Here is a 12,372-nt window from a genome sequence, read left to right as displayed (position 1 = left end):
TAGAACGAAAACGGGACGAGATTCGCTTACCGTTTCACAGAGACCTTCGGATCCTAGGCCTAAAGATTTCGGAAGTCGCCGGCGGTCCGGCAATCGGACGAGGCGAGCCGGCCCCGCTGACCCAGGCCGACCACACCTGGTTGAACTATGAGAGGCGCCGTCGAGTTTAGAACCAGAGACGCAGTAGAAACGGACCGCAAAACATCTGTCCCGTAACCGTAAACGAGCGAACGACCCCACGCACCACTCTATCTTCGCCATTGTTCGTCATCTCCGCGACGACCGGAAGTGGAAGCCGAGAAGTTAGAAAAGGCGCGGCAGCGGAAGCCACCGGGCGGAAGCTTTACGTTTCGGTTTCGCTTTTCTCCAACGCAGGCTACGTTTGCTACGGTTTCGGGCTGGTTGGGTTTGTCGGGTTTGTGGCTGGTTGCGACGACGCGAGGGACCACGAAAAGACGCCAAGTTGGCCGAGTACGAGTCTCGGCCCACGATACGAGCAACGGGCCGTTTGCTGCTGTCGACCGGCGATGCGGTATCCGCGGCTTGGTGTCACGATCGGTTTGTTGCCGTGCAAGCTGACTCAAAGCTCGAAGTTGTGCAGTTCCGTTCCGGCACCAGCCGCACCGCGTTTTCCGGTGCATCGCACGTGGAGGCCTTTCGACGCATTCGGCAAAAGTAAAGATCGTGCCCGCTGTCTTCGGTGCTGTGGAAGAAGTTGCGAGACGGAATAAGCATCAAGACCAAGGCGTTTAGGACTCCAGGCTGGGCCGCCGGTTCACTCTGAACGAGAGGCGACGTGTGTGCGCACGCTTTGAGGAAGCCTCCGCGTTTCGCCGCGCCAGACGTCGCCGATCGCGACCGGACCAACCGGACCCCGAGTCCGAGAGGCTCTTGCGCAGCCAGGAACGGCACCGAGGTAGGAGCTGCTCGTTCTGCGCTACCATGCAGTGCTCTACAGTGCTCGGAGCTCTCGGTGTCGTTCGTGCTTGCACCGAAGCCTTTGTGACCCCTTCGGACGCGCAAGTCGTACTTCGCAATGGTTTGGACGGAGCCGCCCTCACCGAGCAGCTCTGCTATATTCCGCTTACTTATGATCGCAATAAAAGCTTGCGTTTGTTCTCGGGAAAAAAATTGCGGGACCGCTCTCTGCGCCGCCTACGAGGTTGGCCGCCGCCATGTTCTCAGCTATTCACTCGCTCCCGCAGCGAGCGCCTTGCGATTATCCTCCCCGTTCCAAAATGCGATGCGCTTTGCGCATTATGCCGTTTGCCTGACCGCATATTGTATGCGGCAACCGGATTCAATACGACTAAGGGCCGGTTGCACCAACGTCGCTTAACGCAAAGCGGAGCTTAGCCGGGAACTTAAGCTTAGTTTCGGTTTCGTTCGGTTGCACCAAACTCGCTTATCGCTAAACCTAGCACTAAACTACGCTTAACTTAAGCGCCCAACATTGGGCGCTTTGCTTCTGGTTGTTTCTTAATCCTGGATTAAAAACATGGCGGCTGGTTTGTCACGGTCGACGCGGTGGACGAAATTGGTTGTGCAAAGTGTTTTAGGCTACATCAGCGTGAAAGTCTTGACAAAATGACTTTCGATTGTGACAAGGATGCAAAATATTGTCGCGTGAAGTGTTTATCGACCCCTGTTTTCAAGTTGGCTCTCCACTTTCAGGGCGTGTTAGCCCTAACCGAGAAACGTACGGAGCTGTGGGGCTCACGTCTGTATTCCCGTTGGTTCTTCTGTCAACGAGCTTATTGTATGTACATACTTACTAATTTTCGGATAGCTGTAACGTATTGTTATTTACCACCTTGTTTATTTACACTTGCAGCGCGTATCCTTCAATCTGATCAGCGCGTTGAATAGTGGCAGTACATGATCTCGGCGATCAGCTGATTGTCGACACCTCTGCCGTTTGCATTAGATTGCGGCGCTTTTAAGTAATAAAACAGTGAAAATTCAATTTCTTTCGTTTTCTGAGTTTTGAGACAATCTTCAGTGAATTTTCCTTATCTCGCGAGTAGAATCTTGGCTTCAGAAAACTGTATCGTTCCATAACTGTAACTTTTTTGGTGATCGCATTTTTTTTTTATATACTTTGCTTTATATCTTTCATTCGTTTCCCGAGAACGAGATACTGTTGTTTCCGAGTTGTGCTCTGTGATGGTGTTTTCCCTTTACTTTTGTCGTTTGTTGTCATTGTGACGATGGTTGAGACTATATACCGGAACACGTTTTCAATAAAATTCAGTTGAAAGTTGCGCCTTGTTGTGTCCTCCGTAACTTTTTTGGTGATCGCGATTTTTTAGGAATATTTTGCTTTATATCTTTCATTCGTGGCGACGACAAATCGTAACGACTACTGTGTTAGATTCGTTCATTGCTGTATCGGGGCAGGCTGGGGCAGGTGATGCGAGGAGACGACCGTTCTTATCGGCACAATGTGATGTACTAGTGGGAGTTTTTTTTTTTTTTTTTTTCTGAACTCGACAGTGTGAAACTGAAGTCCGTTTGAGGCTGCAGCGGATGTTCAACGACGGTACAGTGCAGTTCTGTCGCCTTGCTGATAGCAACGAGTACCGTCGATGCAAGGTCTCGTGACCTGACCTCTCGACGACTTCTATTCGACGATTTCCGGGCATTTTCGCAGCTGCCGTGGCGAGTTCGTCACTGTTTTGAACTTCATCGGTCTCAGGCTTGACTTGGTTTTAGTAGACATCTTACCTGCCTACTTATATCCATGATGTTTTGTCTTCAGCGATGTAGCGAGTAGAGTGTCCTTCCCGCGTTCGGTGAGATTTGGGGCCCCCGATGGCTCCTTCACCTCAAAATGTGAGCACGAAAACTACTACCACTGTCAAAATATCCTGTTATCAACCGATATTAAACACAATCACAGATGTAAAGAGCATTCGTGTTTATTTGAAGCTTTGACTTCTGTTATTGAAAGTTAAACAAAAAAATGATTGAATTTGGAGACCTTTAATTTGTTACTCACCGAAGAAATACAGCGAAAAGCAGACGCCAAAGACGACTACTACGGCAGTTTTTTCTTTTTCTTTTTTTACTTTACGTGACTTTTCTCCGCCAATCGTATTCGTCGCTCTGAGCGTTCCCGAGTTTGCTCTGTTTGTCCCTAGATTCCCTACGCAAATCCAGCGTTTAGCTAGGGGCGCGTCTGTAAAGCCGGCTTAACGTTGGTGCAACCGGAATTTAAACCCGTGCTTACCTAAGCTCGGTTTAGGGCGCTAAGCCGGCTTAGGAAAGCGCCGCTTTGGGTTAAGATAAGCGACGTTGGTGCAACCGGCCCTAAGTTGCATTCATGTAAACGCGGCTTATGTTCTTTTTCGACATTCATTGTGTATGTAACGATACCGGTGGTGAACGATGGACGTTTTTGGTGGAATATGGCGGCCGTCTTTCTGCATGTATGATTTGATTATACCGGTGGTCTTGTGGTATAAGCGTTTTTGTTGGAAAGATCGCGGTCGCTACGTCATCGGACGCAAAATCCTACCAGCCACACCGAATCATATCGGCAAGCAAACTGACTGCCAGTATAGACAGACCCGGAGCCATAGCGGTGCCGGTATCTCCAGTTATGCAGAACGCCAAACCAAACTAGCTGCATACATAATAACAAGAAATTATGTTGGTGTCATACCAGAACTGTACAAGCAGCAGGTTTTTTCTTGTACGTTTTTCCAATAGAGAAATACGTTTTTATTCCTGAAATTCAAGTAGAGTGCGGATACCTTAACTAGCTTTCAGAAACGGTGTCGTTTCGCGTTGTAACTTTTTTTTTTTCGTAGCGTCAAGTCAATTCACAAACCCCGCAGTGGAAACATGCACAACAGACTGGTGTTTCTCACTATTTGCGTTTTTTTTTTTATAATCGCGTTTCTCTGGTGCCGTATGTCGCATAACATAAGCTATCGGACGACAGATACCGTCTGGCTATCTGAACATTTGAAATATTTCTGTTAGATGATCATAACTAGCACAGAACACAGTCGGTTCCTGTCTGAAATAGCATATTTTCCCACTCAATTAAAATCACCAATAACATGATCTGAGGAGCTTTATGTACCTCTCGTGGCGTCGTAAGCAATGAACAAATCTCTTACATTTGTAGTTTCTGGAGAGTAATGTTTATTAGTGTTTTTGTCGCTCAAAGCGCGTGCTCATTCTTGCCGCGTGTTTTTTTTTTTTCATTCGAAGGCTCCCTATACCGTTTTTATTTTTTACCTGAGCGAAACACGTGCGCATATACGGCCGGATGTTAAGTATAGTACATCAAATTAAACTAGATTCCTGAAAAAGTTTCGTTCGGCGTTCTAAAATTTATTTTTCGTAGCGTACGTGGTCAGATTCACAAAATCCTGAATGTGTTTTCCTCACCGCAGTGTTGTTTCTCTCGTTTTCGCGGTAAAACACGTCAGCCTTGCCATGCTGGGTTCAAATACGCCAGCGTCGGCAGTCATTTACGAAGGATTTATCAACGCAAAAATTTCCCCTCGCTACTCATGCTATTCATGCCGCAGTGCGTAGGAATCTCAATGACTTGACTTCATAGTGAAAAAGTTGAAAAAAAAAAAAAAAAAAAAAACGATGTCGGTCAGTAAACGGAACTTCCACTGCGGGGCTCGCCAGCGTGAAGAGCAAAGCGCAGATTCCGGAAAGTTACTGAACTTCCATGTAAATACTGTCCTTTAAAGACAGCAAAATATCGATGCCCGCCAGTTACTGGAACCTCCATGGAAAGACTGGCCAGCAAAGACAGCAATAACACGATGTCGGTCAGTCACTGTAACCTCTTCTGAACTGGCCAGTGAATAACACGAAACCCCGACGCTAGCCGGGGCCGGTAGCTCACCGGCGCCCATGGCCGGGCGCCGCCATCCTGTTACAGGACCGGTCGGCGTAGTCAGGATACCGGCCGACGCGGTGTGCAACTTGGGTACAGGCATTTTACTCAAGAAAAACTGCTTGCTTTTTGTTTTTCAGTCTGTCTCCATATTTGTCATTTTCAAACATGCCCTTCTTTTAGACTTAATCACTATTCTGCTGCAAGATGATTGCAGTTGTTCATAAATACTCGTCAGTGCACAGGCGTTTTCTCTTGTTTTGTTTGCGGTTCATTGGATATCTGTATAATAATCCTAATAAGAGTCCACATGAGTCATGTCCTGCATCTAATTTGTCTGTTGCCTATAAACATACATTTATTGCTCTGCATTTCGACAATATGCTCTTTCGATAAAATACAGAACACACAAGACTGATAAGGTCAGAGCGCAGGACACGAAACTGACAGCTGCGGAACAATGTTGACATAACGTATTAATGCGTGAGCATTAGAAGCCCATTTCGAAGAAAACCCCGCGTGGTCGACGTCATCGGCGTAGTGTTCTGCGCACTGGGGTGAGCGGTGTTATTAAACAAAAAGACTTACAAAAAAGTAAAATGTTATATTTTGCATGACTTCCGTAGAATATTGTCACGGGTGGTGACCAATAAACAACAAATAAACAGGAATAAATAAAGGTTTAATGTGGAAGAAAGAAAACCCCGCGTGGTCGACGTCATCGGCGTAGTGTTCTGCGCACTGGGGTGAGCGGTGTTATTAAAAAAAAAAAGACTTACAAAAAAGTAAAATGTTATATTTTGCATGACTTCCGTAGAATATTGTCACGGGTGGTGACCAATAAACAACAAATAAACAGGAATAAATAAACGTTTAATGTGGCGAACTTGTGCCAAAATTAAAAGGGTACAAAAGATAATGACAGAGCGTCGCGGACGTCGAAATCGGCGTAGCAGCAGAGTCGAACGCTGGGGTGAAACTGACTCCGCTCGCCTTGCGGAATCCCTTATGTACCCTCGTGGCTTTCTGGATCGTTCTGCGTAGAAGGTTCAGCGCGTGGAACATTCTAACCTCGAATCAGCAAGACGGTTCTCGAATTCACCAGAACATCACATTACAGAGTCAACAAAAACGCGCCTCCGCGGCCAAGAATCGAACCCTGGCTTTCAGCGTGGAAAGCAAGCGCGATAACCGTTAGGCCACGCGCGCGCTGACCACTTTTCAGCTGCGCGCGCGGAAATATATCTTAAGGGGTACATCCACAGGCTTCCCATAGGCCTCACACATGTCCCGTGTAGCAACACAGAGCGCTCCCCTAGAGTGTGGCATCCCTACAGCAACCCGCACAGTGTCGTACTTGTCCTATAGGATCCTGTAGGCTCCATCCCCACAGGCTGCGGGGTACCTACAGAAACCCGCAGAATTTCCTACATGTCCCATGAAAGCAAGGGTTCTATCCCCACAGATTCTGTGGGTTACCTAAAAAACCCCCACAGGCTGTGTGTTACCCAAGAAGACCCCACAGGCTGTGTAGGTTACCCAAAGGACCCCACACAGTAACCCACATGTCCCATGGGCCCACAGACCTGACCCCACAGAGATTTTAGGACACCCATACAACCCCATGGGTGCCCCGTAGAGACCTTTAGGACCCCACAGAAATGTTCTGTGGGTCCTCTGTGGGCATTGGGACCAGGTTTGGTTGTCATTATTTCTAAAAATACCAATCAAAATACTTTAGGCAAGACTACAGAAGCCGATTATTGGAAAGTCTGTACACTCAGTTAACCTCTCCAATGAGAGTGCGATGAATGCTATGCGCTAGCCGGACCAACTTACCGCCTCTAGTTCACCCCTTGAACCCGCTTTCTTCAGGTGGGTTTTAGCGGGAGAGCGTGATCAAGTAATGAAAAAGCCGTAGGACTGGTCCAACCAGTCCCTAGCTTCCACCCCACTGTCAGCTTAGGTGCTGAACTTAATATAGGTGGGGAAACCGAGGATTGTTAAAAAAGTCCCCTGAAAGTGGAGGCTTTCTTTTTTTTTTTTTTTAAAGACGACGGGAGGTTTTTGAGGTAACAGACTCGCTTGAACCATTTTATAGTTAGTTTACTATGCTACCCCTCAACATACGATAGACTACGATATTAGCTATGGCCCACCACGTGGAATTACCAGCCAGTTAGAAAATAATTTGTTATTGCTCTTCTATGCGCATAAGAGCGGCGCATTCATGAGAACGTCAGGACAATATACTGCAAGGTCTCTAGCTTGTTACTGGAAATCGCGGCTCATATATTTGATTATGGTTCACAGCAAGGTGATGTTATAAATAATTCCTTGATGTCAGTGCACCTTTAAATATTTTTTTCTCAATAAAGAGGGAGGAAGTATACACGTACATTCTTTTACAAGAAACACCAGGTTGATAGGTGGATTGCAGCTAACAGAAAGCCCCTTGGAGCATTTTGGCATATGTATTGGTGCTTTTATTTGATTTCTTTTAATAAAATAGTCACGAACCTAGTGAATATCTCATATTGGTAGAAAATGACTACTACCACTACTACCAACCTAAATAGTACTTATAATTATAAGATTTCTATAAAAGCATATAAATAATTATCATTAAACGAATATTCCGGTTCTGGTTTATATTTTGTTCCCAGGAAATTGTCCAGGGTTCACTGCGATACAGCAGAAGTAATTAAATATTAAATGACAAATGGTTGGGGTTGTGCACTTGATTTCCGGTGACCTCTTTTTCATAGAATACGTTTCTTGGGTCTGTACAAAATTATACAGCTGCGCTTATAATATATATACATATATATATGTATATAGCCAGGATTTGAACTCTGGGCCCAGAGTTCAAATCCTGGCTCCGCCGTTTTCTGGCTTTCGGCGGGTTCCTGAAAACTTCGATTCTTTGATTCATTGGATTAAGTACGGTTAATTCATCTGCAAATGTTCGTTTATATCGTCCTCGGAGACCACGTACGATGGTGTGAAGTGCCCGTGTTGCATATATATATATATATATATATATATATATATATATATACTGCAGTAGTAGTAGCAGTGTAGTGGTTAGCACACCCGACCGTACATTGTAAGCCCAGAGTTAACATCCTGGCTCCACCGTTCATTTTGGCTTACGGCGGTTTTGTACGACACTGATTCGTTCGATAAAGGAAAGTTCATTCATCTGGATACTTTCCCTTATATATATTTATTTTTATTCACACGGACGGTTTTACCCAGTTCTTGTTTCCGCGGCAATATATTAACACTTTCCACGCAAGACAAGAGACCAAGAAATAACTTTGCCATGGTGTTTATATGCATGCAATAGATGACGAAAACTTTGAACAAATGTGCAGATGTGATCGCTTACCTAGCCTCAGACTCTAAAATAGCAAACACAGGCGTTCATAAAATGGCACGTGCGGGTAATGCACAAATAAGATTAATACATTCCGAACATTACTACCAGTCGCTTCTTATGACGTTTTTTTTATTATTTAACCTCAATCATGTCAAAATATTAGTAATTGTTTTGCTCAGTATTTGCGGATTTTATCTAGCAAAATATCTCGTAAATATCTGTGCTCGTTCACTGGCAAATACACCACGTACAAATGGTATAGATCTACACTGTTACGCATATGCGGGGTGAAAAACTGCTGCTGACTTACTCTCGCGCGAAAGATATAACTGTCCGCTGACACTCATTTTTGTTTTACTACTTAGCGTCTACTTCTTACAAATAAGCATTCCCACATAATCTGTTTTCACGTCTCTGCAAGTCTACCTGCGTATGGACTCATGAGCTCATTCGCGCGCACACATGCACGCGGAAGCTTATGGATTAGTTACGGCGTGCACGTGTTACGATAAGAGTTTATTTTCACCACAGATACATGTGGTGAATGGGAGGCCGGAGAAAAAAGCTGCAGAAATGCAGCTTGACCAAGCTCCGGTCCCCCCATTTAGCAGCTGGGACAGAGCACAGGAAAATCTTTTTACAATGTGTGTGAGCATGACATGTAAAGGACAACTTACGATGCTAAATGAACAGTTTAAAGATAATGCTTTTGGACAGATTTACAACATCAATATTTCTATTAAAATGGCTATTCAATAAAACAGGTAAAATGTAATTTATTCTTTGTTTACCATAATTGGTCCTACACTTCGGAATTTGCCAAGGCTGGTGATGTCTATATGAATAAAAGTCAGATTTTTCTTTTAAAACAGAAAAATTAAGAGCTATATCTGAGCGCCCAAATGCCGCCTACTTATACGCGATGGTTAATCGATAATCATAAACCTGTAGTATATTAAGAATGTTGTATGATTTAAACAATTACTGTTTTGGATGAGTGTAGGAGACATTTGCAATTATTCTATTTACCTTTTTCTGCGGTAAATGTAGTGTGTTTAAATTCGAGAAAGAAGTATTTCCCCAAACAAGATTACAATAGCACAAATGAGAATAAAATAACGAATTATATAGAACCCTCTTTACACTTGTCGGAAGAATATGTCTGTGTTTATTGAAACTTCCTACGATTTTTGTGTTTTTTTTCAGTTTAGCGCAGAGATATTTAACATGATTAGTCCAAAGCATGTTTTCTGAGAAAACAATTCCAAGCGTTTTAACACTTTTTAAAAATTAAATATTAAAAAAAACAAAATTAAGAGGATGGTAGAGCCCACCGCTCTGACCTCGTGGGCAGAACATCACGGCTTTTTGTTTTGGATACATTAATATGCAAACAGTTCACTTCTGCCCAAGTTTATAACTTAAAAAAAAAACGCGTAAGCTTTGTCCCTCAGACCCGCTTCGCATATGTCTGAAAAAATATACTTGAATCATCGTCATAGATTATATATTTACATCCCAAGTCAATGTTCACTATGTCGTCAATACATAATAAAAATATATAATATATAATTGCCTCGTCATAGGCCGAAACGATTTCCAAACAAAATTTCTACATAATTTAAAATTCAAATAAAATTGCTAGGCCTTTTGTGTTGCATACGTAAAACTTTCTAACACCAGAAACGTTTAGCGATACTCTGAGTTTCCAGACGCAAGATGCCTAAGTTTACGGAAATCTTCATGAGATAGTTTAACGCGCAGGATGTGTACACTTAGTAATTGTTCCGAAAACAAAGCGATACTACCACTAATATGGCTGATAAACCTGACGATATTCGAGAACCTTTCATACTCGCGAGGCCCTCTTCCTCATTGCTCCCAGGTTGTCGAACTCCTCCTGGCCTACGTTACTCCTCTGTAACCCTCTGGTCGCATGACCTCCCTTCTCAACCAATCAAGGTCGACCACATCACTTATTCTCACCCACCCGAGAACAAAACAGTGTCAAGCCTAGCGGCCACGCTTTTATCTAGGCTTCACGAAACGCCAAACACCCAACCAAAGAACATTTCACATCAAAAATTTTGATTGAAGCTTCGTTCTGTTCTTTGATCGACTGTGTTATCTGTATACTCGCTAGAGCACGATGGAAATGCGTGTAGCAAGACAAATTGCTGGACATTTGTGTTCCACATGAAACGTATGGCATCTACGCTCTCGGCGCTTTTCATCGGTTAGTTTAGCGACCCCCTTAACGCGTGACATGTACACTCGATAGAAATTCCTAGAACATGTGACAGGATGTTAAGTTTCTATCTGCCGGACGCAGAGCGGATGCCCCGCAGAGATTTCCCGCCATATGGCACTTCGACTAACTATGATTTATCGTGACATGATACATCGCAGAGAGAAAGCAAATACAGAAAAGATAGGATGTGTCGTGACATGCTAAAAGGACACTCGCTTCATAATCTAATTCGTCTGGGTTCAATTCCCGACTGGTAGAAATACTTTTTTACTTTGATGTCCTTTTACCCCTACTCAAAGTGATGGCGTTCTCGAAAAAGAAAATATATATACATATATATATAGGTATGACGTCATCACCTGGCTCAACCCATGAGCATCCAGTTCATCCACGTCTTCACTTCTCGGCTTCCCAACTGTCTAGACCCCCTGACGAAGCGAAGCACGGTTCACGTCAAAAATATGCGTTGTACCCTGCAGTGAGCCTGCTACTTGTTACCCTCTAACCGCGTCTAAAGTACGAATGAAGGCTGGCTGCATGAAGAATCGAAAATAATTCTCACTGGCTTGCGGAGTGCATATTGGAGCTCAAGAAACATTTACGTTTTTTTCACTGACCCAGTCTTGTCTGCGCGACATCACTGCTACAATTAATAAGCAGATATGTTGTGACAGATACGCCCTTGGCATCTTTTATAGGATTCAAAAACCGCCCCGTCACAAACCGCAAACTACATATTTATTTTTATAACGACGTAGTGACCGTAGTGAACTTCTTTCTATTCCACTCTTCGACCCGGTAACACTTTGCTGCAATGGCCCGTCACATGGCAGTTTTTTAGTGTTTTTTTTTTTTTTTTAAGTGGACAAGAACGGTGCAATCGTTTTGTTTCGGTTGTTTTCTTGAAGGCAAAAGCTCGACTATAAATTTCTAAATATACCCAAGCACTGCGAGCGTTCCGATCATTTTAGATATTATATTATATGGTAGAAACCAATTGACTTTAGCGATTTAGTCAATATCCTAGGATGGTGGCTCTGTAATTACCGCAGGTAGCTCGTAATAGGTAGTGTCTCAGGGATTTTGATATTTATTTATCGGTTATTATTGAAACTGCTAGCCTTTGCACGAATGAACAAGCATACCTCGAAATCGAACGGCACTAACCACGGATCCACACTTTACACAACACTGAACTATGTAGTGAATATAAGGACGACCAACGAGCTGGCTTAAATAGAACCTTCCGAAATTCGCGTGCCGATTATTAGAAGGTCGGAACCACTGCATAAAGGCGGAACAACTGACTTTGTGGAAGATGCAAGCAATACCCTAAGACATCGAACGTCGGGGAACGGCCAACGATTTGAGCCAACGAGACAGTCATATACCGTCGAATGTGCTCGTCACTGCGATCATCACCTTTTTTGTGAGTGTCTTGTTTTCTACTCCATCCGAACGCATGAAGTGTGCCGCCGTGATGTTGCGGTTTTAGTCCGCCTTTGGTAGTCCAACATTCTGCAGGGATTACACACCTGTCAAAAAAGGCAGTATTTCGAGAGAGGTCTATTGAACATAATTGAAACCCCGAGATACAGGTAAAAACATTAACAATAAAACACTTGTAGGTATAAAAGAAGAGACCTTTTAGTGTTGGCATCGTTTTTACCTGCAGTCTAGAGGTTTATGTCATATTCACTTAACATGTGGAAGAACAAAATAAAGCAACGCATTGCCGAAGTTCATAATAAAATAAACCTGTATTTTTATGGGTGGGGGGTTCAATAATAGTAAAATAGTCCCAATATAGGTTAGTGTAAACAAGCAAGCCTCGCACACAGCCCATATCTTTACGCGATCAGCGAA

The sequence above is a fragment of the Ixodes scapularis genome, unplaced genomic scaffold (genome assembly GCF_016920785.2).
Source record: "Ixodes scapularis isolate PalLabHiFi unplaced genomic scaffold, ASM1692078v2 PGA_scaffold3__209_contigs__length_174095766, whole genome shotgun sequence".
NCBI lineage: Eukaryota > Metazoa > Arthropoda > Arachnida > Ixodida > Ixodidae > Ixodes > Ixodes scapularis.
Note: the sequence above shows the minus strand (reverse complement) of the source record.